The sequence below is a fragment of the Bubalus kerabau genome, chromosome 15 (assembly GCF_029407905.1).
Source record: "Bubalus kerabau isolate K-KA32 ecotype Philippines breed swamp buffalo chromosome 15, PCC_UOA_SB_1v2, whole genome shotgun sequence".
Taxonomy (NCBI): Eukaryota; Metazoa; Chordata; class Mammalia; order Artiodactyla; family Bovidae; genus Bubalus; species Bubalus kerabau.
In genome coordinates this window covers 33,511,340-33,527,217 of record NC_073638.1, presented here as the reverse complement: position 1 = coordinate 33,527,217, position 15,878 = coordinate 33,511,340, and the positions used below count along the sequence as shown (strand labels likewise).

The following is a 15,878-nucleotide window of genomic DNA, read 5'->3' as shown; positions in this document are numbered from 1 at the left end:
TAGCATCATTCCAGCACATCTGTTATTGAATCCCTCTCTTAGGAGCGTAATCAGTGGACTGAGTGTGCGTCTGTTTGTGAACTTGGCTGATGAGTGACGTGCAGCGTTAACTTGTCCTGTTTCTAATCCGTATTGCTCTGTGTCGGTTTGGACCTGCTAAGGTCAGCACTGCTGCCGCCTGTATTACATATCTTCTTCTGTGGCTGGCAGAAGAGGCAGGGACGTCAGGCTGTTGGGCTCCGACAAGGGTATTTAGCACAGTTGTTTGAAGCTTGAATTATCTGGGCGTTTGTAATAATTATTCAGCTATTTAGAGACAAAACACCTGAAATGTTTTGGCTCTGCCGCTGGCCACTTTCTCTATCCTATAGAACAGGGAGTCCCCAACCTCTGGGATCTGTGGTGGAGCTGATGTAATAATAATAGACATAAAGTGCACAATAAATGTAATGCTTGAATCATCCTGAAATCATCCACCACCCTCGGTCTCTGGAAAAACTGTCTTCCACGAAACCAATCCCTGGTGCCAAAAAGGTTGGGGACTGCTGCTGTAGATCACTTCATAATGTATTTAGCATGCATCTACTCAGAAACTGATGACACTGAGATCTCCGAATATATTATTTTTACATTAAATTTCTGTATAAGACTCTTGAGCTTCTTACAACCCTACGTGAATTATGCCAGGCACCTACTTAAAGAGCCTTCAGTGCACTTCCTTTGCCCTTAACCTTTAAAAGGTTTATAAGGTCCCACATCCTCTATACTCAGCCTCTCCTCCCTGCTCTCATTGTTGTTGTTTAGTCACTAATTCGTGTCCGACTCTGTGACCCACTGGACTGCAGCACACCAGGCTTCTCTGTCCTTCACTTGCTCAAACTCATGTCCATCGAGTCGGTGATGCCATCCAACCATCTCATCCTCTGTCATCCCCTTCTCCTCCTGCCCTCAAACTTTCCCAGAATCAGGATCTTTTCCAATGAGTCAGGTCTTTGCATCAGGTGGCTGGAATATTGGAGCTTCAGTTTCAGGATCAGTCCTTCCAATGAATATTAAGGATTGATTTCCTTTAGGATTGACTGGTTTGATCTCCTTGCTGTCCAGGGGACACTCAGGAGTCTTCTCCAGCACCACAGTTCAAAAGCATCAATTCTTCAGTGCTCAGCCTTCTTTGTGGTCCAACTCTCATATCCATACATGACTACTGGAAAAACCATAGCAGACTTTTGTCAGCAAAGTGATATCCCTGCTTATTTACATGCTGTCTATGTTTGTCATAGCTTTCTTTCCAAGGAGCAATCATCTTTTAATTTCATGGCTGCAGTCACCATCTGCAGTGATTTTGGAGCCCAAGAAAATAAAATTTGTCACTGCTTCCACTTTTCCGCCTTCTATTTGCCATGAAGTAATGGAACCATGATCTTCGGTTTTTGAATGTTGCATTTTAAGCTAGCGTTTTCAGTCTCCTCTTTCACCCTCATCAGAGGCTCTTTACTTCCTCTTTGTTTTCTGCCTCTTTAGTTCCTCCTGCTCTCGTTAGACTATGTTTTCAGGTCTGTTGTTGGGCCACATGCTCTGGGTCCATGCACACGCCATTCTTTGCCCGGAAACTTTTCACCTTACCTACTCTGACCAATCCCATTCACTGGTCTACTCTTGGCCAAAATATAACTTCCTCCAGGAAGCCTTCCCTGATACCCCAGGAGGTTATAACAGATGTACCACCGCCTTAGTGTTCTGTCCTTTCCTGTGTGTGACAAGTTTCACCCTGGTCGTTATGTTTGTCTCGCCTCTAGATGTTAAGTCCCACGAGGGCAGGAAAAGGAGGGACTCTGTGCCGGGCTGTAGGGCTGCAGGGGCACTACTCCCATGAGCTGTGTGCTGACTCTGGATGTGCCTGGCACATACGTGCTCAGTAAACGTTACTGAGTGAGAAGATTCATCTACATTGCTCACTGGTTGCTCCATTTACATCTGAACACATCTAATCTATTGTTTCTCTGCCTAGATTTGTGGTTTTCGATTAAAGCCAGGTGGCGGCTGTCAGCGATACAAGGTAGAAGCTAGGATCCCCTGTCTGTTCTTTCCCTTGCTGGCTTGGCTCCAGGCCCGTTAGCCCTTCCTCTCTTCAGCGCTTTGCATTTGCTGTTTCCTCTCCCAGGAAAGCTCTGCTCTCCTACCTCCGTGACCTGTCTACAATGGTGACCCCCACCCCCAGCATTCCCTGTCCCTGCTCTGCTTCCTGTCTCTCCTCACCACTTACATCACCTGCTAATACGCTGATTATCTATTTTGTCTATTGTCTGCCTCCTCCTAATAGGAAGTTGGCCCTTATTTTTGTCAGTTTTGTTCACTGATATATTCCAAACACTTGGGACAAAGCCTGGCACATAAGAAGCTCTTAATAATTGTATGCAAATGAATGACACCAACAACCATTTTCAAGAATGTGAAAGAGATTTTTAGGAATGTGGCATGAAACGTAAGTGAGGGTTGATTAGCAACCTGAACTCCCTATAAACAGCTAAGGATATGTAAGTGTGACCTCTGGACGGTCACAGGATTCAGATTGCTCCGTGACTAAAACCCTTCGGTGATTCCATGTCGCATAAAGGAGAGGCCTAACTCTTCAGCATGGTAGTTCTAAAACTTGAGCACATGTCAGAATCACTTTTGTTAAAACACAGATGTAGGGATTTCCCTAGTGGTGCAGTGGTTAAGAATCTTCCTTGCAAAGCAGAGGACTTGGGTTCGATCTCTTGTCAGGGAACTAAGACCCCACATGATACAGAGCATCTAAGCCGACCTGCCACAACAAAGACCTGACGCAGCCAATAAATAAACCTTAAAAAAAAAACAAACACAGATGTACGGAATTCCCTGGTGGTCCAGTGGTTACAACCCAGTACCTTCCCTGTCAGGGTACGGGTTTGATCCCTGATCAGGGAACTAAGATCCCACGTACCTCACGGCACAGCCAAAACAGCCCCTAAAGCAAAACAAAAACACAGATGTAAAGGCCTCACCCTGATGTTTCCAGTTTGGGAGATCTGGGCTGGGGCCTGAGACTGCATTTCTAATGAGTTCCCAGTTTGCAATTCTAATGGTCCTGCTGCTGCTGGTCAGGGACCATATTCTGAGAGTTCTTCCTTGTGAAAGGCCCATGCCCATTTCTCTAGCCTAAATATGGACCTCCATCCTGACAATCCAGTCATCCACAACACAATCTAGTCCTCCGCCTCCACTAACTCAGTTGATTAAGTAACACTCTCCAGTCCTTTCTTAAGACAGCCTAACTTAAGCCCATAGGCAAACACTCATATTATGCCTTGATATGTCTGTTTCCACTAGTTGAGTTACGTGTTTACCAAGAGGCTTTTACTTGTTTATTCCTATTGTATATGTTGTTAAAATTATGAATTTGATTTAAAGATCAGATAATCTGGAGAAATCTGAGTGTGAACAGAGAGCTGTTTTCACAAAGACTGAGTTGAATAATTTAGAATGACCGAGTCAAGCAAATGGCAGTATCACAACTGGGTGAGGTATGTGTCTGTGTGTGTAAGAGACTAGGGGACACAGTCACAAAAATCTAGAAAGGTTATGTTCTTAGATTGTTTCTCAGCACTTGCTAAGTTTTTATTAATACTTTGCTTTCAAGAAATCGGAAGTGGAAACCATAGATCTTTCAAACTGATGTGAGAAAGATGTCGCAAAACATAGATTATGCACTAGGCCCCTTAGTGGAAAAAAAAAAAATTCGTGAGTTAATGTATATTTATATACTTAGAGTGAAAGTTGGAGAAGGAAATGGCAACCCACTCCAGTGTTCTTGCCTGGAGAATCCCAGGGACGGGGGAGCCTGGTAGGCTGCCGTCTATGGGGTCGCACAGAGTCGGACACGACTGAAGTGACTTAGCAGTAGCAGAGTGAAAATGAGATATTTTACGTCATTTGTCATACTGCTTTAACCACTTGACTTGATTGACTGACTGCCAGTTCCTGCCCAGCACCATAGTGGTTCCTCCTGTACTCACAGGTCTCCATTTAGCAGTGTCCTCTCGCACCCTCTTAGCACCCCACGTGCTCCCTTTGCCTGAGGTCTCTTTGCTGCCTGCCTCTGCCTGTTACCTTCTGCTGCTGCTGCTGCTGCTGAGTCGCTTCAGTCGTTTCCGACTCTGTGCGACCCCATAGACGGCAGCCCACCAGGCTCCCCCGTCCCTGGGATTCTCCAGGCAAGAACACTGGAGTGGGTTGCCATTTCCTTCTCCAATGCATAAAAGTGAAAAGTGAAAGTGAAGTTGCTCAGTCGTGTCTGACTCTTAGCGACCCCATGGACTGCAGCCTACCAGGCTCCTCTGTCCATGGGATTTTCCAGGCAAAAGTCCTAGAGTGGAGTGCCATTGCCTTCTCGGTGTTATCTTCTACTTCTCCTTAAAGACTCAGTTCAGTGACTGCCTCTTCCATGAAGCCCCCTCTGACTTCCCCAGACAGACCTGGGCATTTTTTTTCTGGGTTCTTTTGGGGCCACAGGTATCTCTAGGACAGCAGTTATCACTTGGTCTTGTTTACATGTCTGCTTCCTGCTTGGCCAGAAGCTCCTAAAGAGCATGTACTCTGACAGTGGCAAAAATGACCACAGAAACATGGCATCTGGCAAAGAGGCAAAGGATGGTGCCCATCACCATGGCTCTCGACTTTACTGCAGAACAGGGCACTGTGGCCTGGGTAAGAGAGCGCAGAATTATCACATTCTCCAGGCACATTATCATTATTTTTTTTTTAATTGGAGGACAACTGCTTCCATTTCTGTTGTACAGCAAAGCGAATCAGCTATAAGTGTACACATATCTCCTCTGTCTTGAACCTCCCACCCCATTCCACTCCTCTAGGTCATCACAGAGTACTTCGATGAGCCCCCTGTGCTATGAACCAGCTCCCCACGAACTGGCTGATTTACACATGGTATGGAGAAGGCAATGGCACCCCACTCCAGTACTCTTGCCTGGAAAATCCCATGAACGGAGGAGCCTGGTAGGCTGCAGTCCATGGGGTCACTAAGAGTCGGACACGACTGAGCGACTTCACTTTCACTTTTCACTTTCCTGCATTGGAGAAGGAAATGGCAACCCACTCCAGTGTTCTTGCCTGGAGAATCCCAGGGACGGGGGAGCCTGGTGGGCTGCCGTCTATGGGGTCGCACAGAGTCGGACACGACTGAAGCGACTCAGCAGCAGCAGCAGCAGCAGTGTATATATGTCAGTGCTGCTTTCTCAGTTCTTCCCACCCTCCTCCTGCCCCTTCGGTGTTCACATGTCTGTTTTCTATGTCTGCATCTCTATTCCTGCAAATAGTCCACACACGTTTTTTCAAAGTTATCCTTAGACATGATTCATTCTGTTAAAGTTCTGGTTTTTGAAAGGGCATGCTTCAGTTATGAGGAAAGTTGTCTCTTCATGGGTCCCTCCTCAGTAATGCTGAATTAATGAAGCGTCACTCTATAGATCAGGCAAATAAGTGCTGACTAGCGCATACAAGAAAGATGCCTTAAGAAACGTCTTGTATTGAAAAACTATAAAGTTCAATTTAAATTATACTGTTATAAGTAAGTGCTCTTGTTGTGGTTGCATAGGGCAAAATAAAAAAAAAATCTATCAATGAACATACACAAAGTACCTACTCTATAGAAGAATATTTTTTTGTCAATATGAGACGTGGGACTCAAAAACACCACCAAACTGGAAGAATTCTATAAAAAAGCATTCTGTGTTTCTGACCAAATATAATTAGAAAAAGATGATCATAATTTAAATAAAAGAAGTTTAATTTTATAGACAACCAAAGGTCTTAAACCATGATATTCAAAACCACAGAAAAGGAGATCATTATATCAATTAGATATTGATTTTATCCAATTTTATCCAAATTCAGATCAAACATTCAGTAATAAATGTAACATTTATATAAGGCTATATCATCACTTCATGGGAAATAGATGGGGAAACAGTGAAAACAGTGTCAGACTTTATTTTTCTGGGCTCCAAAATCACTGCAGATGGTGACTGCAGCCATGAAATTAAAAGACGCTTACTCCTTGGAAGGAAAGTTATGACCAACCTAGATAGCATATTCAAAAGCAGAGACATTACTTTGCCAACAAAGGTTCATCTAGTCAAGGCTATGGTTTTTCCTGTGGTCATGTATGGATGTGAGAGTTGGACCGTGAAGAAGGCTGAGCGCCGAAGAATTGATGCTTTTGAACTGTGGTGTTGGAGAAGACTCTTGAGAGTCCCTTGGACTGCAAGGAGATCCAACCAGTCCATTCTGAAGGAGATCAGCCCTGGGATTTCTTTGGAAGGAATGATGCTAAAGCTGAAACTCCAATACTTTGGCCACCTCATGCGAAGAGTTGAGTCATTGGAAAAGACTCTGATGCTGGGAGGGATTGGGGCAAGAGGAGAAGGGGACGACAGAGGATGAGATGGCTGGATGGCATCACTGACTCGATGGACGTGAGTCTGAGTGAACTCCCGGAGTTGGTGATGGACAGGGAGGCCTGGCGTGCTGCAATTCATAGGGTCGCAGAGTCGGACATGACTGAGCGACTGATCTGATCTGATCTGATATGATTATGCAGAGCATTCACATATAACATCTTATTTGGCCATCTAAATAACTGGATCTGTAGAAGAAGGTAAACATTCAAGACTTAATTGACCAAAGGTAATAACTGGCTGTAATAATAATGGGGCTCAAATCTGGTCTTTCAATGCCAAATTCCATTATTTAAGTCAGGAGCATGAACTCCTCAGTTTTGAAAATTTTTTTCACTTGAGAGTGATAAAAACCTGAACCACCTCCCCTCAAGTATTTAAAAATTACATTACTTCATAAAAGATGTAGAAAGTGCTTACTGCATGCCATGCTCTAGGAATTCAGAGATGAGCCAGTCCTTGCCTTCAGGACCTCAGAGTCACGTAAAGACATACAGACACAAACATTAAATAGTGCAGCGTGGTGTCATGGGTTTTGTGGTGGGTGTTCAAGGATGAGTGAGGAACTCAGAGTGTCTTAAAGGCAGAGGGCTTTGGGCTGAATCTCAAAATGGAGGGTGAGATTTTCCCAAGGAAACAGGACAGGGAAGGGTAATTCATCAGCCTGGACAGAGGGCCAGGGGAAATGCTGGGTTCAGGGAGCCGTGAGTTCCCAGAGTATGGCTGGAGCATAGGATGCAGGGGAGGAGTGACAAAGGATGAGGCTAAACTGGCAGAAGGGGCCAGGTCACAAAGGGCCTTGAGTACCACTCTGAGGGTTTGACTCTTATCTTGAAATTAACAGGGACCCTCATTAAGCAGCTGGTTGATATGATCAGATTTGTATCCAAGAAGAACACTTGTGACCGCAGTGGAGAAGTTAGATTTTCAAGAGCTGTGATATGAAATTGCACTTTGAGACCAAAGCGTCAAATATTCCCTAAGTTCCTTGTTACCAAGTGTAAATGTCTGAAACATTAACTGAGGCCAAATGCAACTTCCTAAAGAAATATTGCCAATGAGTACAAGACTATAGGGTCCTGTAATCCCCGGGGCAGTGTTTGATTGATGGGGGAACCTTCAGGAGACAGCCTGGTTAGTGGACAGTCTTTTGGGAGTCACATCATAGAATGGGCTTCTAGAGTCTGTGTGCGTGCTAAGTCCATTCAGTCGTGTCTGAGTCTGTGTGATTCTGTGGACTGTTGCTTGCCGGGCTCCTCTTACCATGGGATTCTCCAGGCAGGAATACTGGAGTGGGTTGCCTTTTCCTTCTCCAGGAGACCTTCCTGACCCAGGGATCAAACCTCACTGCATCTCCTGCGTTGGCAGGTGGGTTCTTTTACCACTAGCACCAGCTGGGAAGCTAGGGTCTACAGATGTTATCCTTTTGGCAACATTTTGTTCTTACTCTACCTGAAGTCATATGCTTTTCATTTTCAGACACTGTAGCCTGAAAAAAAAAAAGCCCTTTAGAAGGACCTGGTTTCAAGGTGGATTCCTTTCCTTTCTCGTGACTTAAGGAACGACCCGTTTAATAACAGCTTCCCTTCACTGAGTGTCTGCCATGTGTCAGGAGCTTTGTATAAATTCTTGCAGTAGCCCTCCAAGGCAGAAATGAACCCCCTATGACAGGTGAAGAAGCTAAGGTTTAAAGAGTCACTTGCTCAAATATCTAGTTAATGGTACGACCTAGTACATTGAAGAGCCAGCATCTAACCTGTGATAGTCTGACTCCCAAACCAGTGTTCTGTTTTGGTTTCATCCCCTTTCCCACTATATTGTGTAGCCCCTTCCAAGGCTGGGACCAACCAAAGCTCTTTGCCCAGGGCTTACATAGTCTTCTCTTTCTTACCCATTCATGTCTCAAACCATATCTTCTCAGAAAGGGAAAGCTTCCCTAAGCACCTCGTTAAACATCCCAGTTATACCTTTATTAAAGGAAGTTGACTCAATATCCTTTGAGGTATTGAACCCTACCCAAAATTATTTTGTTAGATGTTTCTCATCAGGTGATTGGATGTAAGTTTCCTGAAGACTGGACTCGACATCTCTTATTTCCTGTGATATCACTAGCACTGAGGAGAGTGCTTAGCATACAGCTGGCGCTCAATAAAGATACGTTTGGTTGAGTGACCTGCTGCCTCAGCAACAGCCTCAAAGATGTGCTGATGCTCAGAATGGGTAGTGGATTCTATGTAAGGACCTTATATTGTTTTGAAGGCCATAGGTCATGGAATAACCTTTCTATATGCACACTGCAAAGTATCTGTAATTTCTTGAAGAAATTACAAGGGAAAGACAGAATAATATGTATAAAGCACTTCTGCTGTTTTCTGAGCCCATACTAAATTTCACCTTCATCAGTCTTCAAAGTCACACTTTAGAATCAAGATAGAAAGGTAGCTCACTTTTCAAGAGACAATTTCCTTTAATGGTAGATCATAAATTGACTTAATTCTAGTGAGTTTCAGACAAATACCTCTGGCTACTGAACAAGTCTTGAATAAAAGCAAGCACTGAATATTCACTAGCTAAGTGTTGGCTGACTGTGATACTTAGGTGCCCTCTAGCGTGTGTTGATTTTTATATCAATTCCTTGTCTTGAACATCATGTGACTGAGATCTCATAATGCATTCTAAAGGTGATTTTTCCAGTGCATGTTAATGTAAGATAAACAGATCTATGAAAAATGGTGAAAAGGTCGTGGAGAAATAAAATTAAAAAAATCAGTGGTTCTACTCTGAGCCATTATTTTCAAGCAGAAGTGCAATTTAAGTGACCCTGAGCAATCAGGGAGTATAAGGTTACCAGGGTTCCCACAAAACACTAGATATTGCAACCACATAAGCATGGTTCAAAAGTAAGATATATATAAAGGCATGAAGTGAAGAATTATGCTCCCACTCTACTTCTGCCCCATCCTCTACAATTAACCAGCTATGTATTCTTTCTCACTATTTTAAAAACATATCAAGAAAATATGTATATTTTTATTCCTCCCCACTTTTTTTGCACTATATATACTTTTCTACAACTTTAACTTCTGTCTTAGTAATAATAAATCCTGATAGGTTGTCCATAAAGGTTCATGTGGAACATCTTTTTTTTTTTTTTTAAGCTATAGGATGCTCTGGTATATGGACGTACCATAGTTTATTACAGATTTTCCAAATAATAGACATCTGGGTACCTTCCAATCTTTTGCTATTAGAAGTAAGGATGAAATGAATGATTTTATACAGGGTTATTTCAAAACTGCACACATATAACAAGGATACAGTCCTGGGAGAGGAAGATGTTGGGTCAAATTTAAAAAATAATAATTACTAACACTTATATAGCATTCACTATAAGCCAGGCATCAAGTTAAGCACTCTCCATATATTAATTTACTTAATCTTTTTAATAATCCTTTGAGGAAAGAAGGTGCTATTATTATCCCCATTTTAAAGATGAGGAAAACTAAGGCATAGAGAGGCTGCACAGCCTGCCCAAGGTCAGACAGCTAGCAGGTGGCAGTGTTAACCAACTTGGCTTGAAAGCCTGTATTCTTAGCCATTATGCTTTGCTTTCTCAGGAGTGTGTATAGTATTTGTATTTTAAGTGGATATTAGCAACTTGTCCTCCATACTAGTTAGGCCAATTTATTCTCTCATCAGCTTGACTGTACTTTTTTTTGCCCAGAGGTTAATAAAAAATTGGGAATTTTATTGGTTTAATTATAGATGAAAAATGGAATCCCAATATAGTATTAATTTGCATTTCTCCTAAATGACCAAAGTTGGATATGTTTTCATATGTTTAATAGCCACATGTATTAATTTTTCTGTGAACTATATATTCCTATATTTTGTAAATTTTTATATTCACAAAAGATACTGTCTGTTGGTCTCTTTTTCATTGACTTCTAGGAGCTCTTTACATTTACACACATATTACTTTGTGATATGAATTAGACATATTTTTCTAGTTCTTTGTATCTTGATTTTCTTATGCTTTTCTTTCTTGCAGAAGCTTTTGATATTTATATACAGTTTACCCTTGTACAAAGTGAGGGTTAGGGGTTTTGACCCTCCAGAAAATCCATGTATAACTTTACAGTCAGCCCTCCATATCTTCAGTCCTGTAGCTCTGAATTCAACCAACTCAACATTGTGTAGTACTGTGGTATTTATTTATTTTTAAAAAACCACAAGTAAGTGGACCTGTGCGATCAAACCCATGTTGCTCAAGGGGGAAGTGTAGTCAAATTCATCTATGTTTTGTAGATTCTGGATTTTGAATAATTTCAAAGTTATATGAGAATTTTCTTGTTTTCCCTCTAGTATTTTATGGTTTAATTTTTTTTTTTAGAGTATACTTTCTTTACAATGTTGTGTTAGTTTCTGCTGTACTACAGTATAAATCAGCCATGTGTATACAATGGTTTAATTTCTAAAAATTAAATATTTGACCCACTTGGGATTTATCTTGTTATATGATATGGGGTATGTATACAACTTAATTTTTTCCCAAATGTCTATCCAGTTGTCTTCTTGGAGAACTCATCATTTCGTCACAGATTTGAGGTCTTGCCTTTATCAAATAATTATGTCAGATCATATATTCTCACACTAATTTGGTCCTAATTCTAGATTTTCTGTTCTATGTGTCTGTAAATGCATTAAACAAAACTTTATTATTTAATTATTGAGGGTTTAAGTATACTCTGTTAGCTAGTGGGGCTACATTCTTTCACGACTCTTTTTAAAAAAATTTTGTTTAATTGTATAATTACTTTACAATATTGTGATGGCTTTTGCCGTTAATTTCCAGAGCTTGTGTTATTATTCTTGCCTGTTTCTTATGTAAACTTAATAATTAACCTTTTCAACTTTTTTTTTTTTAATGGGTTGGCATTTTTACTGGGATGTTGTGTGAACTTCTTAGACTTAATTTCAAATCTTCCCAAATAACAATACACTGCTTAAGACCCTGTCTGATTCACTGGGCATAGAGACTTGCAACAAAATGATGGGTTTTCTTGGCTGTGTAGTGGTAATTGACATTTATTCATTCAGTAAACAACAGAGATCATTTATCCTTTCAATATTTCTAGTTGTAAGATGTTTATTATCTATTTCAAAGAAATGAGTAGGGAAAAACAGATTTCCAAATATGAAAACCTTCAAAACAGATGCTGCTTAATCTAAAACAGCCTCCAAACCTGCCACCCCAACTTCTTACCTCACATCCTCAGCCATTGCAAACATCAAGGACCAATGAGCAGGGACTTACACAACTGTTACTGTAGGTTTCTGAAAAACCCTTTATGTTCTTTCTGTGTCATCCAGGGACCAGCACCCTTGGCATCACCTGGGAGTTTGATAGGCATGCAGACTCTTGAGTCTTACTCTAGACCTACTGGATCAAAATCTATATTTAAACACGCCCTAAGGGGGTTCATAAATACCTTGAAGTTTGCAGGAAAGAAGATCAGTGGTTCTTAAAGTGTGGGCTTGATAGCAGAAATGGTGGACTCTGCAACTATGTATAAAAATTCAAACCTTGGGCCCCACCCTACCTCTAATGGATCAGAAATATCTGGGTTAGGTCCTGCAAGCTGCTTTAACAAGCTCTCTAGATGATTCTAGAGGGGGAAAGGAAAGACAAGAAGAGGACAAGGGGACAACAGAGGACAAGATGTTTGGGTGGCAACACAACTCAGTGGACATGAGTTTGAGCAAACTCTGGGAAATAGTGAAGGACAGGGAAGCCTGGTGTGCTGCAGTCCACGGGGTCACAAAGAGCTGGACACAACTGAGCAACTAAACAACAACAACTGGATGATTGTGATACACCTAATATTTGTGAATCACTGCTCTAGATCATCGACTCTCAGTCTTGCTGAGATACTAGGATCACCTGGCAAGCTTTGGAAGCTCCACAATGCTTCCAAAGTGAAGCATTAGAATTTAGAACTAGAATTGTGAAATTAGAAAAGTGAAATTAGAATTTCAGTTGCTGCAGGCTCAGGAACCAAGACGCTTGTCATTTTCCAGGTGATTGCAATGTGGAGCCAAGGATGAGAACCACTGCTCTAGTGTGGAACAATGCTTCTCAAACCTGGCTTCATGTTAGAACCACTGAGGGTCTTTTTTAAAAATACTGATGCTCAGGATCTCATCCAGAGATGTAAACTGGTCTGGGTAGTGAGGATCACATTCTCTTCACCGCCCCCCACAATTGAATCCAGCCAGGATTTCAAACCACTGTTCTAGAAATACCATTTCTCCCACATAAACTTCAAATCACAGTAAAGAGAATAAAGTTTGGAGGTGACAGAAGATGGACATTTTTTATTTCCCATATATGTACTGAGCCATGATAGTATGCTAGAAGATTTAAAGATAAGCACAGGGACTTCCCTGTTAGTCCAGTGGTTAAGACTTTACCTTCCAATGCTGCGGGTGCAGGTTTGATCCCTGGTTGGTGAGCTGGGAACCACATGCCTTGTGGCCAAAAAACCGAATCATAAAACAAAAACAGTATTGTAACAAATTCAGTGAAGACTTTAAAAATTATCTACATCCAAAAAAAGAAAAAAAAAGTCTTAAAAAAAAAAGTACAAAGCATAGTTCCTGCCTATCAGGGAATATATAATCTGTACTGGCAGAAAGACCTGCACATACTTCATACATAAATAATGACTTGAACACATCATTCTATGCTACTGACTATAATTCAAAAAACAAGTTACACCTATTATTGTATATCATTATTAGGTCAAACTAGTTTGTATCTTTTTTTTTTTTTTTTAAGGAATTGGAGTAAAATGAAGGAAATGTATGTTGGAAAACGGTGCAGAAACAATTTTGAATACAATTAGCAATCAGCCTTTAGACATTTGAATCTGGAGAACGTGGAGGAAAAGATCCATGGCCATTTCACAGAATAATTCGAGAGTTTAAAGACTGGGTAAACCTGAACTGCTTTAAAGTTTCCTCCTGGGCATAATGAAAGAAAATTATGCTATGGAATCAGTGACAATCAACACACCCTGATATTGTTTGTAAATTAAGGTATAACTATTAAGAAAAATTAGCAATTAAGAAATCAATTAAGGAACTTATAATAAACCTTTTCTCAGTTTTATTATTGGAGATATAACTAATTCTTTTTTGCCTCACTATTTGCCTCTTCTCTTTTGAAAATACATTTAAAAATAAAGGAAAAATATTGCCTTAGTCTAGGAGAAACTATTGACCATAAACAGCTTTCACAGAATTTATTTGTATTTTAAAATGAGTGACCAAGCAAAATTTAAAATGTCACATAAGTTTCATGGAAAAGTACATTCACAACTAGAACTGAGTAAAAAATGTTGAAAATTCTGTTTGAAGTCAGCTAAGTATTTGTTTTGATAATCAACTAAAAATACATGTCCACTCCTTTGTTTTATTTTCAGTTACGAAGGCAAGGATATGACATAATCTTTTAAGACCATAGACAGAGTTTCCTCAGTTAAGAAAAAATCACAAATGTTCACTTTCCCTTGTTCCTTCAGAAAATACTCACAGGTTAGAACAGGTCAGAGTACCCTAAATAATGCCAGTTTGAATTTGAATAGGTCGAAAAGCATCCCTGTATTTGTGCATATGTGTGTGTGCATATGTGTGTGTGCACACGCTTAGTGGCTGAGTCATGTCCGACTCCCCTTGGCCCCATGGACTATAACCCTCCAGGCTCCTCTGTCTATGGAATTTTCCAGGCAAGAACCCACTGGAGTGGGTTGCCATTTACTACTCCAGGGGATTTTCCTCACCCAGGGATCAAACTGGCGTCTCCTGCATTGGCAGGCAGATTCTTTACCACTAGCACCACCTAGAAAGCCCCAAGGGCATCCCTATTTAATATAACAACCTCTCCTTCATGTTTGAAAATGATCCCACATTGTTGGGTGATGAATTTCAAGCTGTTTCCCCAATAAGGGTGGTGGATGCACTGATCCAGCCATTCTATTCTCCATGTCCACAAACATGTCCCCTAGGAGGTGGCTTGATGTGAGCTTTATGTGCATCCATGAAATAGGGCTAAGTTTACTGGCTCCAGTAGGTCTTGAATTCATCATCTGGGGTAGAATAAACCCTCAAAATGATCAGATGAGAAAGGGAGGGGACATAATATTATTCCAATTTTATAGACAGAGAGACTAAAGTTTATAATCAGATCACATTTGCACAGGTTGAAAGACAGTACAGTGATTATCAATGGGAGTTGGAAAGATAATAGAATCACCTGGATGATAATAATAAAAAAAATACCCATGTTGTACCCTGCCATCCTTGCGCTACCACCCTATATATATATATGTATACACACACACACACACACACACACACACACACACACACACATATATATATATATATATATATATATATATATATATATGCTGCCAAGTCACTTCAGTCCTGGGTGTTCATTGGAAGGACTGATGCTGAAGCTGAATCTCCAATACTTTGGCCACCTCATGCGAAGAGCTGACTCATTTGAAAAGACCCTAATGCTGGGAAAGATTGAGGGCAGGAGGAGAAGGGGACGACAGAGGATGAGACGGCTGGATGGCATCACCAACTTGATAGACATGGGTTTGGGTAAACTCTGGGACTTGGTGATGGACAGGGAGGCCTGGCGTGCTGCGATTCATGGGGTCGCACAGAGTCGGACACGACTGAGCAACTGAACTGAACTGAAGTCGCTTCAGTCGTGGCGGACTCTGTGAGACCCCATAGACGGCAGACCACCAGGATCCTCCATCCCTGGGATTCTCCAGGCAAGAATACTGGAGTGGGATGCCATTTCCTTCTCCCATGCATGCATGCGAAGTTGCTTCAGTTGTGTCCGACTTTATGCGACCCTATGGACAGCAGCCCACCAGTCTCCTCTGTCCACAGGATTCTCTAGGCAAGAATACTGGAGTGGGTTGTCATTTCCTTCTCCACACACACATATATATATATATATACATACACACACACACAGAATCTGAGCTGAGAATCACTTCTGTCGGTGGCTGTTACTGATAATGAGTATGTCATGTCACCGCCAATGAGAGGGATTTAATAGGATTGAAGACCAGTGCTTTTGTGGGAACAAAGGCAGCCAACACAGAGAATCAAACCCTCAGCTCTGTATTTTATCTAATGGAGTTTATAGTTTAAAAAAAAAAAACCAAAAAACCTATGGTTCCTTGGATGGAAACATTTTGGGTCTAATAATTGAATTACAGCACTGTAAGCCATTAATGACTTCTATTTTGCTTTTAAGAATTTGTAGAATAATCCCCCCAATTCTTCAAAGGG

At 41.2% G+C, this 15,878-nt stretch overlaps 1 protein-coding gene across 3 annotated transcripts in view; it reads right to left on the bottom strand.

The window, feature by feature from the left end:
- Positions 1 to 15,878, bottom strand: part of JHY (junctional cadherin complex regulator) — an 80,224-nt gene that overhangs the window by 38,612 nt on the left and 25,734 nt on the right. The gene's annotated exons all lie outside the window — the stretch shown is intronic.